The sequence below is a fragment of the Pholcus phalangioides genome, unplaced genomic scaffold (genome assembly GCF_987345545.1).
Source record: "Pholcus phalangioides strain wild (caught in Gottingen) unplaced genomic scaffold, Ppha-v1.0 ptg000031l_1, whole genome shotgun sequence".
In the NCBI taxonomy this organism is placed as follows: Eukaryota; Metazoa; Arthropoda; class Arachnida; order Araneae; family Pholcidae; genus Pholcus; species Pholcus phalangioides.
This window is the reverse complement of record NW_028301621.1, coordinates 5,890,345-5,896,344: the sequence shown is the minus strand read 5'-3', so window position 1 is coordinate 5,896,344 and position 6,000 is coordinate 5,890,345.

Here is a 6,000-nt window from a genome sequence, read left to right as displayed (position 1 = left end):
CTCAGAAATTTAATAGTGATTAAAACTATAGACTTAAAATTGTTTTTAACTCAAACTATAGTAGTAATTTAACTACAGAATTAAATTATTTTTGATTTAAACTACAGAAATAAAAACTATATAAGAATGATTATTAGAAATTTAATAGAATGATTATAACTATTAGAAATTTAATAGAATGATCCTATTTTCACAAAAAATTCAATCCGAGTACATCTGTTTCCACTTTCTATTTTTAGCTGATTTGTGTATGTATTTTATCCTTATTTTTCTCCATGTATTTTATTTTCCATCACCTTACGTCATTCACCCACATGTTTAGCGTTCAATGGAAAATGGTTTCCAGACGAGCAGTAATTAAAATTACTTTGTCTAGACCAGTGATTCCCAACGTGTGCGTTAACGCCTCCTGGGGGCATGGGAATGTTCCAGGGTGTGGTAAAAGCTACGGGTATAACATCTACCGCCCCCTGGAACATTCCATCGCGCCCCCCCCCCAGAGGGCGTTAACGCCCACATTGGGAATCACTGGTCTAGACCAGTTTCTCATCCTTTTATGTCCCACTTCTTCCCTTTCTTCAGAAAATTTTTTCTCCCGTCGCCCACCCCCAACGCAATCTAACCCATAGTATCCCATGTTATACCCGTTTCTTCTACCGTTCCCCTCTCCCCGGAACATCCTATCGCCCCCAAGGGGGCATTAACGCCCACGTTTGGAATCACTGGTCTAGACCATGGCCCTGGTTGGTTTGAAAAGGAGGAAAAGATAACGCATGTTAGTGTTGCACTTGTGTTCAAGTGCTCTCATTTTCCTTCTAAATCAAAAATGGGAATGAAAAAAAAAAAAATTCTGCAAATTTCAAACTATGGCCGTATTTGATGGAATAATTTGCAGAAACCATTATAATTTCTGATTCATTTCATTTAGCTGGAACACAACTCAGATAGTATACAATAAATATGCGTCAGTTTGAGGCAAGTGCATATAAGCCCAGAGAGGATAAGAACTTTAATGACTAAACTGCTGATGTTATCTCTCACCATATTACTCATGGCATTTACAAACCTACGAGTTTCCCCCCAGATAATTTTACTCATGCGGCTTATATGCCAGACAGGCACCAAAATGATGTCTTGTACATGGGCTATTATACATACTTTTAATAGAGGGAACCCGTGAAAAATTGTGACCTGGAAGTCCATAGAAAATAACGACCTAGGTAAACCACATTCCCAAATGTGGAGGCCCCTGGCTGTCGGTATAACTGCTCTATCTCAAAGTACTATAGTCTGCGTGGAATGATAGTTAAAAAAAAAAACAGGTCCAGGGGAATTTATTTCATAGGTTTGTTAGATCATCTCATATTTTATGATAGACCAATGTTTCTCATAGTATTCAGATCTTGGAAGGGACAATCACAGTCCTCTGGAACTGTATCTGTTTTGGAATCGGCTATAAACTATAGATCCCAATACTTAGTATGCAGAATATGATGTGACAAAAATTATCACTATCTGTAAGGGATGCTAGATTGTTACAGTATTATTTTCATTATTAGAATGTCTACCACATACACACAGAAAAGTTTTGTGAATTTTTGTTGACTCCTAAATAAGGTTTGCTGGAATCTTACATCAAATGCCTTTCAAACCAACCATGACCATGGTCTAGACTCTAGACAAAGTAATTTTGATTAATGCGTAGCTGGAAACCATTTTCCATTGAACACTAAATATTTCAGTAAATGGCGTAAAAGGAAATGGCATATCAAGAGAATGAATTATAGAAAATTAATAATACTGTAGAAAACTTGGAAGCAAAATGAGAGAATGAAAATCTGTTAAAGATGCAACAAAATATAATACAGTGAAACCTGTCTAAGACGGACACTGTACGAGACGGAAACCTGTCTTGAACGGAACAAAGACATAGTCCAGTTGATAATGAATGCTTTTTCCATTATGGGGAAACCTCTTTGAAACGGAAACTGTCCAACACGGAAAAACAGAATGCATATGTAGTCTATTTTCAATTAAAAAAAACTGGTGAAACGGAAGGAATTTTTGGCCAAGTGCAAAGTTTTGTCCCTTGAATGGGGAAAAAATTAAGTCGTACTGATTTCTGTTTTGTTAGGGAACTCTGGAAAAACGATGAATGCTTACTATTTTATCTGAACTGGTTTTGGAAGTAAGGGATTGGGTGTGAATAAAAGCAGATTTATTAAAAGCCTGTTTCGTTTAGGTTGAAAATGATGGCTTTCGTTAGAAAGCACTCGTTTCTTAGAAAAATTTTGATAATTTCCATTTAAAGTAGTTCGAATGAGGAATAGGTGAGAGAGACTCACAATTTATATGATACGGTACCGTGTTGCGGCAGCCCACTGATTGATGACTGAAGACGATCAGTGTGCAAAAATGCGTGGGCGCCTAGAAAAAAAAAAGTGCGACAAGCGATAGGAAAGAAACTGTTACGTGCGAGTCTTCATGAGTTTCGCACTTCATTGGGTGTGGAGATGGCCACCAGTCACAAGAAACACGTCTTCGATTTGAACACAAAAGTGGAGGTCATAGATGCAAAAGAAAAACAAAATGTAAGTGTTAGAGATAACAAAAACAGTTTGTTATTGGAAAAACCCAATGTTATGACATTATCAAAAGAAAACATGAAATTAGAGAGGAATGAATGAATGGAAATAGAGAAACAAAATGTAAAATGTGCAAGACGAATTGAGCAAATTAACGAAATTGTATGGGAATGGTTTGTGAACGCCAGATCTAGAAAACTGCCAATATCTGGGCCAATAGTTCAAGCTGAAGCAAAAACAATTGCTGAACAACCTGGGAAGGAAGATTTCCATGCATCCAATGGGTGGCTAGAAAGTTTTGAAAACAACATTCAATAAAATTCAAGGAAGTATGTGGTGAAGCTGCTGATGTTCATCCTGAGAATAATTGTGAATAATTGGAACAAAAAAATTTTGAATTTAATTGAAGGATACGATGAAATGAAGATGAAACTGGATTGTTCTACAGGGCCCTTCCAAACAAAACTCTTAGCTTGAAGGGAGAAAGTTGTACTGGAGGCAAAAAGTCGAAGGGAAGACTGACTGTTTTCATGTGCTTTCATGACTGGAGAAAAGGAAAAACCTCTGGTTATTGGTAAATCCATCAAACTACATTGTATCAGGAATATAAATCCAAAAACTCTACCAGTTGAGTGGAAGGAAAACAAAAAAGCGTGGATGACAGCTAAAATCATGGAAGAGTGCCTTGTTGCCTTCACTGCCAGAATGAAGAAACAAAAACGATAGGTTCTGCTATTTCTTGAGAATGTGACTTGTCATCCTGACATTAAGCTTTCTAATGTTATACTGGATTTTTTTCCCACCTAGCACAACTAGTGTTACACAGCCAATGGATCAAGGATCATGTTGATGCGCAACATGAAAGCAAATTACTAGAGCTTTGTAATGCAATCACTGCAGGCAAAGATGAAAAATGCATCAAGTTTATCGGAATTAACAAAATCTATCAACCTACTTGATGTGATATTATGGCTTTCAAAATCATGGGGAAAAGTTGATAATGAAACCATAACTCTAAGTTTTGTGAAAGCAAACTTCCTGGAGTAATCAATTCAATAGAAGAATTATTTATTTATATTATTTATATTATTTAACTTTGTCTAAACGTATTGCAGTCAATTCTAATTTTGATTTGAGTAATAATTTCAAGAAAGCTGATTTTTTTGCTTTAACTGATCTGTTACATTCTGTGAATTGGAATTTTTTGTTAACACTTTCCAATGTTGATGAAGCCTTGGATGTATTTTACGATGTGATTTATGACATATTTAATAAGTGTATTCCTAAGTTCAGGACTAAAAAAAGTAAATTCCCACCATGGTTCTCCTCTGATATTGTTGGTTTGATCAAAAGAAAGAATAGGCTTCTTAATTCATATCGGAATGGTCACTCTGAATCTGTTAATGATCTGCACAGTGTCAGGGCTGAAATTAAGCGTAAAATACGTCTCCAGTATAATGATTATATTTCTTCACTTGTAAATGATATTAATCACAACCCTCGTAAATTTTGGTCTTTCTGCCGAAATTTAAGATCCCGTAATTTCTTTCCCAGTGTCATGTTTGTCTTATTGTGACAGATCATCTTTTGATGTTCCTGTTATCGCTGAATTTTTTAAAGATTTTTTTAGTTCAGTTTTTCGTAGCTCCAACAACTTGTCTGCGTCTGAACTACTAAGTTATGATTTTACGAATAGTTGTTTTTTTGGTTGCATTAGTGAACAGGATGTTTTATCTGCTATAAAAAAACTCAAAAGTTGTAAAGGCCAAGGCGATGATGGTATTCCCCCATACATAGTTAAGGGTTGTGGCTCATATTTAGCTGGTCCTCTGTCTATCATTTTTAATATCTATATTAGTCCTGGTGTCTTTCCTTCAATTTGGAAGACTTGCTCAGTGTTGCCTGTCTTCAAAAGTGGTGATAAATCTGATGTTTCAAATTACCAACCTATAGTTAAAATGAATTCTATTTGTAAAGTATTTGAACTTATCATTCATGAAAGAATTTATGACCACGTTCGTTCCTGGTTTTCTAGTTGTCAACATGGTTTTATTGCTAAGAGATCTTCATTAACTAATTTAGTCGAATTTTCTCAAGATGTAGCTCAAACTATAGATAATAAGCAGCAAATTGATGTTGTTTATACTGATTTCTCAAAGGCTTTCGATTCAATCAATCATATTCTTCTTCTTCAGAAGGTCAGGGGTTGGGGCTTTTCTGGACATCTGCTCAAGTGGATTGAGTCATACCTTACTGGGAGATCTCAGAGAGTAATTTTCAATGAGTGTAAATCCTCTTCTTATGCATGTTTTTCTGGTGTCCCCAGGGGTCGATTTTGGGTCCCTTACTTTTTATTTTATTTTTAAATAATTTACCTGATTGTATTGATACTAAATGCTTACTGTTTGCTGATGATGTAAAACTTTTTCATGTTATTAATAATGCTGATGATACTGCTAAATTACAAGAATCTATTAACAAACTGAATTTACGGTGTGTAAATAATAAGTTGTATTTAAACATTGATAAGTGTAAATGTATTACCTATAGTAGGAGGCATTCTCCACTTATATACGATTACAGTATTGATGGTCAATTACTTCTAAGGGTTGATTGTGTGAAGGATTTAGGTGTTATATTTCACAGTTCTTTTTCGTTTAACCAACATATTAATTATGTAGTGTCTAAAGCATCCAGAAGTCTTGGTTTTATAATTCGTAATAGTAAGCTTTTTCACAATGTTGAAACTATTTTGTTACTTTTCAATTCCTATGTTCGATCTGTTTTGGAATACTGTAGCATAATTTGGAATCCACATTGCTTATTTACTATAGTTAAAATTGAACCTGTTCAAAACAGGTTTTTACGCTATGTATATTTTAAGAAACATCAGTCATATAATCACTACTTATCAAACGAAATACTTCGCTCATCATTCTGTTATGATTCCCTTGAAACTCGCCGTCTCAGGGCCCTTACTAGGTTTTTTGTAAAACTTATTCACTCTGATATTGATGCACCTGATATTCTAAACCTTATTACTTTTTATTGCCCACGAATCAATCTTAGATGTCGTAATCTTTTTTATGTTCCTCCATATCGTTCTGGTGTTTTGAAAAATTCTCCATTGTACCGATTTCTGAGATGCAGTAATACTGATGATGTATATTTTTAAACTTTGAATTTTGTATATATATGTTTTTCTTGTATTCATATATGCAAACTGTAACTGGGCTTTTGCCTGCAGTTTGTATTTAAATAAATAAATAAATAAATTAGTCATGAAATTGATAATCTACAAGATGCATTAGATGCAGCAAAAGTAGGATGATGAACTAGCAACGGTCGCACAGTATGAAAACTGTATAAATGCTGGAACAGCTTACCGATGAAAGCAGCAGTGGTGAAGAATAAT